Here is an 18018-nt window from a genome sequence, read left to right as displayed (position 1 = left end):
TTTTTATAATTTAAATTGGTGCTCCTAGTGGTTAAAAAATTTGCTTGTTGAGGTAAATGACTAACCGCGATATTGACTCTACTGATACTCCAAATCTAATTTTATAATAATAAAGCACTTTTTTATTTATTTTTTTAAGCTACTTTAGCAACTCTAGTGTATGGCTACAGGAGTAGACCTTGGGCAGGATGTGCTGTTAATAGATTACAAGCAGGTGATAAAGTGCATACTTTCTTCGCAGTGTGATATCATGTGGACGTATTAGTTACATTTGGGTGAACTATTTGCTAAAGCTCGCCATCGATTTGTCCTTAAGCCCTTCTCGGGTGTTGTGGTTTGTCAGTCATGTTTTTCTGTTGTTTGTCTTCACTTGACTGACCATATCAGTGGGCTTTGTGCTGACGATAGCCGTGTATTACTCACTCCTTCCTGAAAATGTGTGGGGACCCTCCCCTACAGTGGGCCACGGCCAAGAATGTAATACACACCTCTGCTCCATTTGAATACATCACAGTAATTTCCAACCACACGTGCATCTCTCTCACCACAGGGAGTACGACACCTGATCTGAGCTCTCTCAGCGGAAAGAGAAACCAGACCTTACTACGAGACAAAAATAGATTGAAACAAAAAAACCCTGACAATCATTTCTTCACTTTTTTTACCCATCATCAACCCACATATATATATTTTTTTCTTCACATTAGGTGTAAAAAGTTGAGCTGGGACTTCATCAGAATTCGCGCCTATTCAAAAAATTGTTACTTGAACATTTGTTCTGAATGTACACTACCATTCAAAAGGTTGTTATGCTTATCAAGGCTGCATTTATTTGATCTAAAATCTATTTAAATAAATAAAAATAACTAACTAAATAAAAACAACTAACTGTTTTTTATGTGAATTCATTTTAAAATGTAATTGATTCCTGTGATGCAAAGCTGAATTTTCAGTACCATTACTCCAGTCTTCAGTGTCGCATGATCCTTCAGAAATCATTCTAATATTCTGATTTATTACCAATGTTGAAAACAGTTGTGCAGCGCTCAATTTTGTTGGAATCGGTGATGCTCTTTTCAGGATTCCTTAATAAATACAAAGTTTAAAAGAACAGCATTTATTTAAAAAAAAAATGTTTTTCTATATTTGAAAGAAATTAATACTTTTATTTAGCAAGGAAAATATTTCTTTTAAATAAATGATGTTCTTTTTAACTTTTTATTCATCAAAGAATCCTGAAAAAAGAATCACAGATTCCATAATAATAAAATTAATACATCTTATTAGAATAATTTCTGAAGGATCATGTGACACTGAAGACTGGAGTAATGGCTGATGAAAATTCAGCTTTGCATCACTAAAATAAATATTTTAATATATTTTAAAATATATTCAAATAAAAATAATTATTTAAAGTGTTATATTACTACAGCAAATATTAGAGCTGCTGTCCATGCATTTAATGTGGATGTGAGACAAAAGTTAATTATACGACAGTATACAATAGCTTTTCAGAGCCATTGTAGCCGTTTTGTGTTAGCTTGCATATTTAACCTGATTATATAAGTGTGATTTATTCATTCACTGAATCACACTCATATTGTTTAATGCTATGTAATAAGTTTCTGTGTCTCGCTGCAGAGTGAAACAAACCGCAGATAGAACGGAAATGAATTGAACATGATTTGGGTGTTGCTGCAAGGTTTTGGTTTTAATCATATGAGTCAGATTTAACTGGTGATCAGCCGCTCTGCCGGGCACTGTCTGGAAAATCACTGTGATTCCAGCTGACCGACATGAAACATCATGTGAAGGCTGTATGCGAATGTGTGTGACGTGCGGTTGCGGGTACGTCATGGCTGGAAGCCGGCGTTAGATTCTCACTCGTTCCCAAAATGGAATTATGGCAGCAGAGCACACTGCTGGATCGGCCGTCGCTGGACGTGACACAGCAGGTGTTCCTCCAAACATGGGGGGAAAAAAGCCACACGTGAAGGTGCTGTAATGCTGTAGCCTTCTGCATGGATCAGGTAACCAGGCTTTGGATTGTGACAGGATCCATCTAGCCCTGGTCAGGTCCATATATAGATCAAGACGTTATGACCGTGTGCACAGAAAGGTTAATGGGAGAATTTCAATGATCATCCTTCACAAACTTGTAAACTTGGTACAAAAGTAAAATGCAGTAACTGTACATTTAAATAGGGTTTCTTAAAGCCACATTATGTAAGATTTTTTATTAAAATATCCAAAAACCACTAGAACAGTGTGTACTTGCATTATACGAAATGTTTTGAAGAATGTTTAAATTCAGAGAAATAAGCAATTTTAACTAGTGTAACAGACCGTGTCATTGTGATTTGCCTGTCAGTGAGGTCATGCACCCTTGATTTTCCGGTTTTATATAAAACATGGAAACCCCAAAGACGCTTTAATATGTTATGCATTTTATTAGACAGGTGACGAATGCCAGATTAGCATAATAACAACACTTTCAAAACACTCAAATGTAACCAGTATGATGAAACAGCGCTGCTTGTCCCGTCGGATTGCATCGGCTGTGGGGATGAAGACGACAACTCCACACTCGATCACGGCGTCATCAAACCACGCCTTTGTTTTAACGTTTGTTTTGAATACGCTCTCTAGCGGTAAAAATTACATATTGTGCCTTTAATGACAATGTAATTAATTTTTCTTTTTTTATAATGTTAAAGGGATAGTTCACCCAAAAATGAAAATTTGATGTTTATCTGCTTACCCCCGGGGCATCCAAGATGTAGGTGACTTTGTTTCTTCAGCAGAACACAAATGAAGATTTTTAACGAAGACCGGTGCAGTCTGCCAGCCAAATAATGGAAGTGGATGGGCACCAGACCTTTAAAAGTAAAAAAAAAACATGCACAGACAAATCCAAATTACACCCTGCGGCTCGTGAACAATACATTGATGTCCTAAGACACGAAACGATTGTTTTTTGCGAAAAACTGAATAGTATTGATATAATTTTTTTACCTTTGATACACAGCCACGTCCATCTGTCCTGAGCACGAGCTTTTCATCCGGCTCGTTACATGTGTGCGTGCTTTGGCGTAGCATACGCAAACGCCGTAAGGGGAAATCGGTGAAAAGTCAACAGTCCCGGATGAGTTTGCGCAAGCAAACATAATCTTTTAGCTTTAAGTCGGTTTGAACAATCGGGATAAGTAATTACCATTTTGAATAGCCGCTATACCCACAATCTCTGTGCACTGTGTAAACAATGAGTGTCGTATACATGCGACAGATCGCTTCCGGCGTTTGCGTATACTACGCCAGAGCGCGTACACATGTGACGAGCCTGATGGTAAACTTGTGCTCTTGACAGATGGACGTGGCTGTGTATCAAAGGTAAAAAATGATATAAATACTGCTCAGTTTTTCGCAAAAAATTATCGTTTCGTGTCTTAGGACATCAATGTATCGTCACAAGCCGCAGGGTGTAATTTGGATTTGTCTGTGCATGTTTTTTTTTTGTTTACTTTTAAAGGTTTGGTGCCCATCCACGTCTATGATAAGGCTGGCAGACTGCACCGGTTTTCGTTAAAAATCTTTGTTTGTGTTCTGCTGAAGAAACAAAGTCACCTACATCTTGGATGCCCTGGGGGTCAGCAGATAAACATAAAATTTTCATTTTTGGGTGAACTATCCCTTTAAATATACTAGTTTAACAGTTTATCATTATTGCAGCTTTTATGACTTCTTCTGGATTAAGACTGCTTACTAAAAATACTTATTAAAGAGATACTTAAACCAAAAATGAAAATTACCCCATGATTTACTCACCCTTAAGCCATTCTAGGCGTTCAGATGGATACAATTGGAGTTATATCAAAAAAAAATGTCCTGGTGCTTCCAAGCTTTATAATGGCAGTGAATGGCTATTGAGATTTTGAAGTCCAATAAAGTGCATACATCCATCATAAAAAGTGCTCCACACAGCTCCAGGAGGTTAATGAAGGCTTAAAAATATCCATATTTACAACTTTATAAACTGTTATCTCTAGCTTCCGCTAACTGTTTTTACATGTGTTTACAAGAGTGGCGTTCCAGTCGATGATTTTGGACGTAGGCGAATGTGGTGACAGACATGGAAGCGCAGAGGAGAGAGCAAAACAAAACACTGGTCACGAATTAGATGTACATTAGTACAATTAGAAGTAGGATTTGTGAAGAAATATTGGAAGATTTCGATGTAAGCCAACAAGAGACTGCTTTTCCTTTGCTGTAAAGAGCTTGGTTTTTGTGAGACTAGCATGTTTTCACTAGAGCTTACATTACGCCTACATCATCCGCTGAAGTGCCACTCTCTCCTGAATGTTAGCAGAAGCTAGAGATTATGGTTTAAAAAGTTGTAAATATGGATGTTTTTCATACACAAATGTATCGATTCACTTTAGAAGCCCTTTTTTAACCCTCCGGAGCCATGTGGAGCACTTTTTATGATGGACTTTAGTCTTTAGTTGACTTCAAAATCTCAACACCCGTTCAAAGCCATTATAAAACTTGGAAGAGCCATGACATTTTTTTAACATAACTCTGACTGTATTCGTCTGAAAGAAGAAAGTCATATACACCTATCATAGATGGTGAGTAAATCATGAGGTATTTTTCTAGTATTCACCTTCTTTTAAATGAGTAGCAGGGATGGTATGGATAGCCTCAGTTGCCCTCAATAGTGTGATGTTTTATCAATGAACTGACAGTGTGTTTTATCACCGAGAGGGATGTTATAATGTGTGATTACGGGTTTAATCTCTCAGGGTGTAAGTGTTACAGAGAATCATAAGGGTGTGCCTAAGGCCAGTTCAGGTGAGCTTTGTCTCATGTGTCACTGTGTTCAGCTTTATTGACTTTCACTTGGAAAAAAAAATAGACAGCACAAGTGTATTGTTCATTTTACTGTGACTTCCATATAATGGTCTGGAGGGATTTACCTGGTATAATCCTTGTCAAACAATCGTTGTCTTGCAGTTTTTACCTCGTGGTTTTTGACCTGTGAACAAACAGCATTTTTAAACATTAGGTCATTGTTACACTAAACCACAGTGATGGTTAGTCAAAGCAAACAAGACATCTGTTTACAATACATGGCGCGTATTTGCCGCTGGTCTTTCCGTAAGAAACTGTAGACATATGCTTGTCCAATCAGCATTTTACATTCAGTCTCCATTGTGTCATGGAATATATCATCCAGATCGAATCTGTCAGTGCTATAACAACAAGAAGTGTTTAAAGAGCAAATGAATCATGTAGAGCGGTGTGGCATTGTTGTTTTAGCTCTGTTTGCTGCTGTCTACTTTAGCCGAGATCCTCGGGTCTTTCTCACAACTGGAATTTGAAATAAAAATGGTTGTCAGTGTCTTTCTGCCATAGCAGGTCTTCCTGGGTTTTTGTGTCTCCAGTGGGCGTCACTGAAGCTTTGAAACAGCTTGAAGGTTTTCCTCATCAATCTGACCCATTCTTCCTGTTTCTCTCATTGCCATCAGCAACCTCTTCTTTACATGCCGTTCTTCAATAGCACAAGACTCCCCACCGAGTTCACCTCAAACCCTGAGCTATACTTAGAGTGTTTCTTGATTCTTCCTGGGATTCTTTCTGTTTCACCCTCTGAAGAGATATTTGTTCATATTGTACAGCTAGTTCCTGCATGTCCCTGTGTTTTGACTTTTTATTCTGTTTCTGAGCTACACTTTTTTTTCTTCTCAACAGCATGCCGCTTGTGAGACAGGGGAATTAAATGTCCTAGAGAGGCTGTTCCAGGCCTGTCGCTCTGAGGGGCCTCTGAGCGTTTTCCCCCGGCTGTGCGTGCAGCTGCGGCAGTAAAACTTTCGCCGTCAGCAGCTGATAGAGATCTGTGTTTGCAGTGCAGCATCTGCATAATCAGTATGCATGTCTGTGTCTCATGGTAAGCACTAAGCAAGTTCTCTTATTCATACATGGTACACTTTCTCTTGTTTTACCTCACCCACATGGACCTGGCCTGGCTTGGCACACGTCCAAAGCTACTCGGGCCACCCTGGAGCTGGTTTGAATTCTGCGTTTGTACAGTCATTCTGAAGAATGCCAAATCTGCAATATTCATTCATGCTTGATGGGCATGAACCCGTGATACGCGTTCATTTGTTCATGGGCTCACTGGGGCTCTTATTTCAAGCTTGAGGTTGAAATGGCCTTGTTAGTGCTCACTTCAGCTTTTTTTGATGGGGCACTACAGCATCCCTTTATATGTTTCCTGTCTCACCAATATTGATCAGGTAGGGTTTATGCAAGGTCATTTATGTTCTTAAAGTCATTAAATAAAAACCAATGCATATTATATACCGTTCAAAAGTTTGAAAATTTTAAAATGGAATTTATTCCTGTGACGTAGGGCTGGGCAATAAAACAATATCATCGTATGTAATATATATAATATAACAGTCTATCACACAGCATAAATTTAGTGATGCTCACTGATTTCAGCATCTGCCTTTCAGTATATGAGGACATGAACACGTGAACTTCAGCTCCAGAGCTGCTCCGAGAGTCACTTATTCAGCTTAACATTATTTCATATGAAAAAAAAAAAAAAAACTGCCATCAAATACACACTGAAAGTAACACATTCATGACAACCAGTCAAAAGAGGTCTGGTTTAACTGGAAGAAATTATGACAGAAATATATTACTATAGTGTACTAACATATCATTCTCAAAGAAATAATAATAATAATCATACATTATATCATACATTATATTTTATACAGTATTTTCTCATTAATGTATACAGTACTGTTATGCAGCATCTTGCTTGACAATAAAAATGTAATGTTTTGCTATAAATTATTTCATTCGATTTTAAAAGAATGGTCAAACTGTTAAAGTTAATTAATTTCATTAGACACCATTTTAATCATACATTTGTACTGAATAATAAAACAGAATCCAGAAAAAAATCAATTCAATTCAAAGGTATCTTAGTCTGTGAAGTTTAATTGTGAATGCTGAATTTTCAGCTGACATTACTCCAGTCTTCAGTGTTACATGATCTTGTAAAAGTTTTTCTAATCTAGTGCTCAAAAACCATTTATTATCATCAGTGTTAAAACAGTTGTACTGCTTAATATTTTTGTGGAAACTCTAATAATGAAAAGAAAGTAAAAAAAAACAATTATTTGAAATAGAAATATAGTTTTTACTGTCACTTTTGATCTTTGGGGGAAAAAAAAAATCATAATGGCCGCAAAATTTTATGTAGCATGGTCCAAAATGAACTTTTCCATTATGCCGCAATATTTTGCCCCACTTTTTACATTCGTGATGGCAATTTTTATAATCACCTAATTATTATAATCACCAAATGTTGTCTTTAATGTCAATAACAATACTCTGTGTTTAAAATTGTATCTAAATTATACATGTTAAAAAACAGGAGCTCATAGGGCTGAAATATTATTACAAAAAAACATTATTGTAGATTGTTACTCTTTATATTCTAAAATTGAATATTAATATCAATATAAAAAACAAAAAAAAAATCTGTTTTGTGTCTGCGTTTTCAATACGTCACATTCTGGCTTCACAGGCAAATATATCGGTCCATGACATCAGTCTATAAAGTCTAGCAAGTTTTGCAAAAACTCCTGTTATAATCACTGAAGCTATGAAATTACTACTTTATTTACATCGTATCTGCACTTTGTTGTTTATGATGAGGAAATTCACAAGCATGCACGCTCATCAACAGCTCCAGCGTTTTCTAAACTGACTAAACTAAGCACCTCTTATTGGCCATTGCATTCCTAAGTTCAACAGAAATGCATTTGATTGGTTATAAGGCTCAACGCTGCACAATACAGTGTGTAAATGTAATCACTTTGATTTGAATTGACACTTTTCATTCATTTTCACATTTCATTTTAATCGCAACAGCTGTAATACATAGTTTAATTGTGCAGGGACATTTTTTGCCCCTTTGTCGTGAATTTATAGGGCATTTCTGTTCATTTTCATGGCATTTTTGCCACAAGCCCTCTTTAATTTCTGACCCTGAGCCAAGTTGCTAGGTTTTGTGTTTTGGCTTTTAAAAGTAGCTTGAGTAGCTTCATTTACCATCACTACATCTGTATGAAATTTGAATGCTATGTACGATAGCTGTCCTGATCATCTGATAACTCTCCCTATATTGACTGTATCTGAACAGTAGGCTGTAGGGTCATTTGAATATTGTTGTTTGATTTGCTCATTGCCAGTGTTGATGTCAAAGTGTTTCGTAAACACTGCTTAATTGCTGTGAATGTTATGAGATCACAGAATTGTTATAGCTTGCCTATTCAAACCGCCCACACAACAACTTTTATTGAAAAGCACATGGTTCGCAAGTCTTGACAGGGAAAGCAGTTTAAATTACCGTCTCTTTCTATCCACCACCATGATAAATTATGCAGGAGGATTCGCAGTTCTTAGCATCGTAGGGTAGTTACCTTCTAAACAAGCTCACAAATGGAGCAATTACAATATTTTAGATCCCATAGGGGAGCCATTTACATTGGTAATCAAAAGGACAGCAGTTCTGGTAAACACAAATGCCGTGAATCTTTATTAATATATTCAGATCCGATCCGCGATTGCCCCCCTGAGCCAGATGAAACAGCTGACCTATTTGTCAATGACCCCTTACTAGAAAACAACGCGTACCTTTAGCATTGAATCCGGGAAGACAGGATTTTCATAGCTTTGTCAGGATGAGTGTGACATTCTCCAATTTCATGCTGTTATTCAACAGCTGGTGGGTCGATGCCAGCTTCACATGCGTCACGTGTAGCTGCAGTCACCTGACCTGAGTGGCGGCATTGTTGGCAGCGATCGCGAGACTGACTGACATTTAACTGAAGAATAACTGCCAGGCCAAATCATCTGTGTGTGCCTTATATAAGAACAATAAGTCCTCTGTATGTTCTGTTTGCTTAGAATAAACTGTTAGTCACATGAGCGTTTTTCATGTTTAGCAGGGTGATTTATTTCTTTTTATGCTTCAGGCTCTTGAAAGGAGGTTGTAGATTGTCCTGTTGACAGTCCAAAGTTATTTCTCCTGATTGACAACCTATTATGGCAAATAAAGTACAACTATGTAATACCGACTAGTTGTAAAAGGGTTAACAGTTTTCTCTGGGCTGCTGGCCTGAACTTCATGTTAGTTTGACCCCTGTTAAAGGATGAAAGAGATGTTTGACTCTCCGCAGCACTGCAACAAATTCCTCGAGATCAGTACAGACTGACAGTAAACTCTTGCAAATATTTCAGCTCATGCCTCTACTGTAGCAACCAGGATGTATCCAAACATGTATTTGTAGATACAGACTTTCTGTGATCAGACTAGTTATTGGACCACTTGCCTGAGAGCTTATCAGTATTATCTCGGTTTGTTTGTATGTTCTGTTAAAGGGAATTTCACTTTGCTAATTTATCAGATTATAAAAACCTCAGAGAGAAGAGTTGGTAAAACGCAAATATGCTGCCTTTGATCTTGAATACGTATGCTGCCGCATGGCCTTGTTTTTGGATGCTTGTTGACGTCTGTTTGAGCAGACAGGTGAATGACTCACTATAGTTCAAGTTCTATTGGGTCAGTAAGGTTTTTTTTTTATTATTTCGACTGAAATACTTGTATTCATTACATTTTAAAATCTATACAAATAGAAACTTTTTTTTAATTAGTACTGTTTTACTTTTCTTTTCTTTTTTTGAGTAAATAATGTAACAGATTCAACTGGTTCCCAACATTTGAACAGTAGTCTAGGGTGGAGTACAAAAGTTTGCGAGAAAAAATACATTTTAATCATTACATTTTAAAATCTATACAAATAGAAACTTTTTTTTTTTTAAATTAGTACTATTTTACTTTTTTTTTTTTTTTGAGTAAATAATGTAACAGATTCAACTGATTCCCAACATTTGAATAGTAGTCTAGGGTGGAGTGCAAAATTATGCGAGAGTCCGTGTACAGTGCGAGTAAAGCAAATTTCGTCACCAGAATAGTATATGTACGTGTACTGTACGCGCACCTCTAAATGTTTGTAACCGCGCATACTTTGTACGCGCAGGACGCACATACAAATTGACTTGGTTTTGCACTAATCAGTTGTTCCACAAGGTGGCAACATTGCCCTGGAGCATTTTTTTTATCTCAGTAGACAAAGACCACCTGCGTTTGCGTGTGCTATTAAATGGAGTATACTTTGAAAGGCTGTGCATTTGACTGTATGCACATGGATAAAAAACTAAAGTATACTTTGGGCTTAACACCCCAGTAACACTGGGCCTAATATATACCCCCCAATTAGTGGTGTGAGAAAAAAAATCAATTCTCCGATGCATCGCGATTCTCTCTTCAACGATTCTGAATTGATTCTGAGCTCTCTTTTTTCCCCCCGCATGTTCGCGCTAGAGACGCGGCAGGGTTTATTGCACAGAATTTTCACTGTGAGACACGTGCGCATTGCTTGACAGTATGTGCTTCCACTCGCCATGTTTTACTTTAGATATGCTTTCATTTATGCCGTTCGGAATGCAGTACTATTTAAGATGGCAGTACTGACATACAAAGATTCCAACTGCAAACAAAAAGCATAGAAACTGCAATTTTACATTTTGTTAAAGGGGTCATCGGATGCAAAACTAACATTTTTACATGTGGTTTGAACATTAATGTGTGTTGGTAGTTTGTGTACACAACCACCCTACAATGTTAAAAAAACACGTAGTATTTTTTTAATCTTTAAAAGTAATATCCCCTTTTTAAAATCAGGTCATTCTCAGCTTCTTGTCGGTGTGACGAAACACTGACAGAGGCCGCTCCCACGATAGTAGATTGACATGAGCGCCTTACCTTAGACCCGCCCTCTCCGAGCTGAAACAGTCTGACTCCGACTGCCATTGTGTGACTCAGGTGCAGGGGAAGACAATAATGTCTCTGATTGAGCTATTGAGGTGTTCTGTTGTTGGATGTAATTATGAACACAGCAGTCATCATTTACTGAAGACGCAGAGGAAAACATTACTTTCGCTTTTAAAAGGAAAGTGCCGATCCCGATCGACATATGCTTATATGTTCGTGCGAATCGTTCCTTATACAGGTTCACCCACAGCAGAAGTGAGTATAAAGGTATTTTATGCATCTTTGTGAATGGCCTTTCTTAATAATGTGCTTGTTGGCAAGTTCAGCGGCTAAAGTAAACATTATGTCTCATAATCCCAGAGTGGGGCGGGGCGAGCAGAGCTTGTTTGCATTTAAAGGGGCCATGTCTTAAAATGAGTTGAGTTTTTGCAGAGCTGATTTTGACAAGGTAAAAGGCTGTTTTTTTACACTACTATTGAGAATTTTTAACCAAAGTATATCATTGACTTTTCATTAAGACCCTAAAGAATCATATGAACTTGTGGAAAATAGGCATCAGATGACCCCTTTAAAATGTAAAGTTGTAAAGATGTATTTGCACAGCAGAAGAATTAATTACGAAGAAAATGTAGATCAAAAATCATTTTGAAATCCGATTGTGACTCCCAGAATCGGAATTGGATCGGCTCGTGAAGTGCCGGAAGATTCCCACCCCTACCCCAATATAATTATTTATTTATTTTTATTAGAAAAAAAGCATAATATAGGCATTTTTTTCTGCGGTATCTGACCTCTTAACCTCTCTATATGTTGTTTTGTAAGCTCATAAACATCTGTCAGTCACTTGGTTTCTTCCTAGTATGTTGATGCATTTGTTTGAGAGACAGAAAGTAACATTTTGTGTCGCGAATGTTGGATTATCTTATCAGTTCACTGATAATGGGCTGAACATGCCCTGTATTGATGGATTGCAGCATGCTCAAAGAATGCCGGCTGAAATCAGACATGACACGGACAGGAACCCTGGGAGGTTTGTAAACACCATGATTGTCAATAAGTGTCTTCAAACAGCAGTGTTGAGATTTTGCTCGCCGGCACTCTCACTCGCACACAATCTGTCATAATGCGCCAAACTTTCACCATGGAGGCATTATGGATGCGATGGGAACCAACCAGGCCCTTTGTGGAAACGAACAACGAGTCTCAGTGCATGAGGGCTCTAAAAATACTCCTCCTGCTGTCCTAGTAACTCTGAGTGTTAAACCCAGCCACTTTTGTGGCATTGTTTGACTCTAATGACCATGATAGACTTGCAACTTTTTTGGATCCAGTATAAAAACGTGTGGTTTTACCAGTATGTACCGTCTTTCTCGGGAGGGTTTGTACTAACGCTATTGGATTCCCAGCAAAGTAAAGCACTATTGTGTTGCTCTGATAAAATGTTGTTGTCAGGAAAGGATTACTAGGATCAAAGGTCAACAAGAAAGGATGCACAAAATAAAATAAAATTGTACTCCATTCACTTAGGTTTTATTATACCATGTGTTCTGTTAGATCATTTTTAGATTTCATTGACTAGATTTTAGATACCATATGTGTGTTGTCATGTGCTGAAAACCATTTTGAATTTGCTGTGTTTTTGTTTTTATTAACCTAGAATCGTAAATAATGGTTCTGCATCCATGCAATGATGATTAAATTTGTTTTAATCTAAAACAAACCACCTGTCATTCGATAAGATCATCCTGTGTGTTGGCTGATGGTTTTCCGTATTTGTAAGAGATGCAATTTGATCAAAAGGCTGAATGTTGATAATAAAATGTGTTTCCCCTGGTGTAGTTTCCAAACCCACGGCGCTGTTTAGCTACAGTGCTTTTATTAAGAAACCTGAGTGCTTAATAAGTGAGCTGCAGAATCCATTTTAATAACACCAATAAAACTTTATGGTTGTACTGTTTTGCATTTTCTCATTGTGGCTTCACTTTTAAAGAGAGTAAAGTAATGCTGTTTTTGTAAACATAATGATAGTGTCTTTTCATTATTGAGCAAGCGCTTTTTGTGCTGCAAACATGAATAATAGCATTCGTAATACAATTCATTGTTGAGACAGATGTGTTGGTACTTTTCTAAAGGACCAAAATTACAATTTTTATCTGGTTTATGATAAAACAGGCTAAACATCTCATACCCTTGTTGATTTTGTTCAGTATGTAGGTACCAGGGGCGTTTCTAGTACTAGGACACGGAGCGTCCTGTCCATCAAAAGTATGCACATATTCTAATACTCTGTTTAATACTCTTTTGGACATAAATGGATAATTGTAGGTAAATATCCACCTCATCCAGTGCTTTTCTTGTGTCTTTTAAAATATCCTGTTAACGTTTTAGTGTGAGAAACTGCTCCAAACTATTTAGTGCGAGAGTAAACTGAATTAATCAAACTCAGTGGCAAACCATTATGATTCGTGCCCCAGTAAAAAAGCATTTCAGTTATTTTTATTTTTTATTTCATAATTTTGTATAATGTTATTTTATTTATGTTGTTGTTTTTATTTTATTTTGTATTTTATTTTATTTGTGTTTTTTTACATAATTTATATTTCCTTTTATTTTTATTTATTTTATTTTTATTTATTTTATATATTTATTTATATATAATTTTCTTAAGAATGTGTGTAATTACTTAATGTACATTGTTTATCTGGGGATTCCACTCTGATTTAATTAGAGGCCATTTCTCGTCTCCTCCCACATGAAAAAGCCCAATGAGCAGCAGAGCGTTGAATAGCACCTCTCTCATACTGACTCATCTGCTCTAGAGCTCTTTTCACACTCTGAGGTGAGTCTACAGTGGGCGTCTTCTACGTGCCCATGATCTTTCCTGCTCTGCTGACACCCTTGCCTGCCCCATATTCAATTCTCGCTCTAAGTGAGAGCTGCTTTGGTGCTGGCATGAGCCAGACCTCTTTGGCAGGATTCAGGCTAGTTGGCCGTGCCAAGCGTAGTTTGGCTGTGTGTGTCTGGTTTCCAGAAGGTTGCTAGTATTCTGGTCTGGCTCTGATTCCTTGTTCCCACAGGACTTAGTGTTTATTTTTGCCTGCCCCACTAGTCTGCTACCTGTGTGTTTTGCGTGTATGTTTATTTGAGAGTTCATTTGAGTGCATTGCACATACACACATATAACTCTGAAGCAGTGTCCACTGTTTCTTCACCCTGTAACATCTTTTTCTGCTCTTGCTGTTTTTTTTTTAATTTCTTTTGATGTTTTCATTGCACAGATTACGTAAGTTTCTTGTAAAGATCACAAGGTTTGTTGGATTATTATGTACATTAATGGGTGACTTGTTTTTGTACCTTCCTGTTCTTGACTTTTAGACTGTAGATTTAAGACAAGCACTTCTCAGAATATACTATTAATCACATAAGACTCTGCGTCACATGTCTTCCTCCTCCTGTGTGTTTGGTGATGTTTTATGGCCTATAAATGGACAAGAGGAAATCTAATCAGTGTATACAAACAGCTTTAAAATGGGCAGTAATGCTTGTTAAAGTTTGATCTCTAGTCACACCTTGGATATAAACTTATTTCAGTCATCTCACCTGTGACCTGTTATGGTTTTTGTGTGTTTACACACGCAAACAGTACTTGGTTTATTTAGTTACTGGACACTTTGTAGAAGCACAGTGAAAGATTTGTTTCTGTTTTTCAGAATTGTCAGGGTTTTTTTTTCATATTACCCACAATGGACATTTGTTATTTGTCATTTCTTTACAGTGATTTTTGTTTTATCTATCATGGATGAAAACTGCTTATCTTTCTGCACTACAATAAAATAATAAACGGTAGTGTTTTTTCTTTGTTTATAATACACTTGTTTAATGAGGTTATCATCTATGAAAGGCTGATTATTATCTCTGTTATCATGGTTAATTTACCCTTTAACTTCTCTAGTGAAGCTCTAGTGGACAGCATCAAAGGTAACCATTAAAGGGCACGTATTATGCGCCTTTTTACAAGACGTAATATTGGTCTTGGGTGTCCCTAGAATGTCTGTGGAGTTTTAGCTCAAAATACCCCACAGATCATTTTTACAACATCTGGAAACTGCAATTTTTGAAGCGTGTCTTTACAAACCAAAACATTTTTTTTTTATTACTCTAAATGCAAATGAGCTGCATATTCCCACCCCATCCTCAGAAGGGTGTAGCGTATACATATCTACATATTGAAAGCCAAACACACCAAAAGTGGGATGAAACGGCAATGTTACTAGGGCTGCCCCCTAATAGTCGACTAACCGTTAGTCGACGAGAAAAGGCTTGATCGACCAAAATTGTATTAATCGCTTAGTTGCAAAAACACATGAAGTGGGAAAGTCACACAGTCCAGATCAGACAGATCGTTATCGGCTGGTCTATGTGGTAATATAGTACATCCGGCAGGACATCCAAATGTTCACCTATCATTCATCGACCTCAAATATGGCTTTTCATTTAAAAATGTAAGTAGTAGCAAATTTACATGGCTGCTCAATCTAATTTTAACCTACAAAAATTTGCACAGTTGAAGTGTCTGCAGAGTGTGGAAGCTGAACAGTAGTGCGCTCACTGCATGACAGATGTATGCGGCGGTGCAGTCACTTGCTCTTAAATTCCTCCGTCATATCTGGTCATACAGATAAAAGTAATACGTCTTCAGAATCTGTAAAGACTCTACATTTATTTGTGTTCACTCAGAATAACAATGAAACGTTGAGCTTTTGTAAAATAATGAAAACAAACAGCATGCACTTTCTGCCATCTTTGTTTGAACTTGTCTATACTTGTCGTACAGACATGAAAAAAATATATAGAGAGAGAGAGTGAAATGTCTACTTTTAAATTAACCAATGTAAATAGAAAACAAATATTCTCAAATTATGTAATTCGTATAAACATTGCATACAGCACTACTATGGAGATGACGAGTCAGTGTCACCGACAGGGACGTCGCTGGGAATTCTGGGCCCTGTGCACTGACTAGGGGTGGGTATCGTTTGAATTTTATCGATTTCGATTCCGATTCCACTTATCGATTCCGATTCTTTTCGATTCCCAGTTTCGATTCCGATTTAGTAAAAAAAAAAAAAAACCAACAAACACAAAAGTCAAACATTAATATATTAAACATGTTTATTTTCAGTGCTAGCTTGCAACATATTATTTTATTACAGGGGTTCTCAACCTTTTTTATATCAGGTCCCCCTTCTTCTCGGGCCAGTTTTGCAAGGCCCCCCTATGCCTGACATTTCCTCTAAAGGTGTTTATTTTTTAACCTTTTTTATTAACCTAAACATTAGTTTTGCCTTTTTATTTTTCTCCTGCATGTTATAAAAAAAAAATCAAACAAACTTTAAATTAAAGCTATATTTTTGAATTTAAAAGAAAATCCTCTGCTCTAACTTTTTAACATGAATACACACATACAGATTTAAAGCACCTAAATTATTTAATTCAGACATTCTTCACAACTTCAGAGTACTCTTTCTTAAGTGACTGAATATCTACTGTTTGTATTTATTATAAAATAAACATATAAATGAAAAATACAGTAAATACATTGTAAATCTGTTTATGCTGGTGCTCATATGTGCTTAAACACCACTGACCCTTACAAGATCCACCTCTATGGGTAAGCATTCATTATAAAAAACTCACAGGACATTCATTTTGAAAACTATGCAAATATTTTGAAATTTCACGCAAAAATACTATGGATCAGAGCACCGAAAGCATGAATAGTTTGTGAATCAACAGCGGACTTATGCGTGCCTAATGTACGACTCCGATATACAAGAATGAATACATTAGGCACGCGCGAGTTCGTTACTATTACTCTGGTCATCTTTGCCTTAACATTACCGGGAGGGTTTGTTTCATGCAGCCAAGAGATAAAGTAGATACCTGTCTTCCCGCGGGGGTATAAGTGACTTTTATGTGGGCTTTTGCGGGACGAAATAACATATATTCCTTCTGGAGTGGGCGGGCGCAGGACTAAAATCCGTCCCTTGCAGATCTCTAAGATGAAGTTTGCGTGCAGCGGTAGATTTGTCTTCGGTTTTTACAAAGCGTAGACACACTTTTAAACGCTTACCGTGATCCATCTTTTCGACTAATGTTTACATTACCACGTAAAGTCCTGGCAGATTGCACGCGCGGAAGGTCCTGGCAGATCACTAGATGGAAAAAATGCAACCAGGAATCGAAACGAGGAATCGAAATTTTAATATTATAACTAGAGCTGGGCGGTATGACCAAAAATTTATATCACGGTATTTTTCAAAATTATACGGTATCACGGTATATGACGGTATTTTTTTTTTTTTTCATGCATGACTAGGTGTTAACCACATTTCCTAATAAATTAGAGACTAATTACTGCAGTATATTGGCTTACATTGACCGGACTAGTATTAACCCAGGTTTGAATGGTCTCACAAAATGCTGTTGTTCACAAAGAAGTGACAGTGGCACTCATAATTGTAATGAGGTGAAGAAATCAGAATTCATGATTTGCAGTCAAAATACACTTTATTGTGCATTCTTCACAAGTTCACATTTACAAGTCTACGCGTTTCTCTTCCAGCAGGAGGCGCTGTCAGAATGGTAGTATTCAAAGTAGCGCAACAAATGATTTTGAAACGTGCAGCGCTCATATTTATTCAATGGATAGCCTTTTGAAGTTTCATCGCAATTCTTGTCTTTCAGTCCCCACATTTTAGACCACCTGAAATCATAATTATGACTTTCATAACCCCCTAATAACACTGCAGTCATCAATGAAAATTAAGAGCTTTATTTAAGACTTTCAAAAACAAACCTTACACAAAATACGTTTCTTTTTTATTTTTTTCCCCACCATGTTCGGGGCACAAGAAAAATATTAAGGGACTAAATTAATATCAGCATATGAAGTATAATCGTCTCTCATTGTCTGAAAGAATGCACATCAGATGCTGAAAGTCAGTTTTTACTTTCACTTTAACATATTGATCAGTTTCCACGTTGCTTGTGTGATATCCATTGGCTTTAAAACATAAATATTAATAAAAATACAGTAT

The 18018-nt window shown here is 37.0% G+C and overlaps 1 long non-coding RNA gene across 8 annotated transcripts in view; it reads left to right on the top strand.

Annotated features, from left to right (window-relative positions):
• The window catches only part of LOC141344649 (uncharacterized), a 79946-nt gene that overhangs the window by 42104 nt on the left and 19824 nt on the right, over positions 1–18018 (top strand). For 2 of the 8 annotated variants that reach the window (XR_012356820.1, XR_012356822.1), the window contains exon 2: positions 5752–5947. The exons of the other annotated variants lie outside the window; for them this stretch is intronic. This is a non-coding gene — a long non-coding RNA (uncharacterized lncRNA). The remainder of the gene's footprint in view (positions 1–5751; positions 5948–18018) is intronic. 8 annotated transcript variants of the gene reach the window in all.

This window comes from Garra rufa, chromosome 10 (assembly GCF_049309525.1).
Source record: "Garra rufa chromosome 10, GarRuf1.0, whole genome shotgun sequence".
Taxonomy (NCBI): Eukaryota; Metazoa; Chordata; class Actinopteri; order Cypriniformes; family Cyprinidae; genus Garra; species Garra rufa.
Note: the sequence above shows the minus strand (reverse complement) of the source record. Positions and strands in the feature narration are given on the sequence as shown.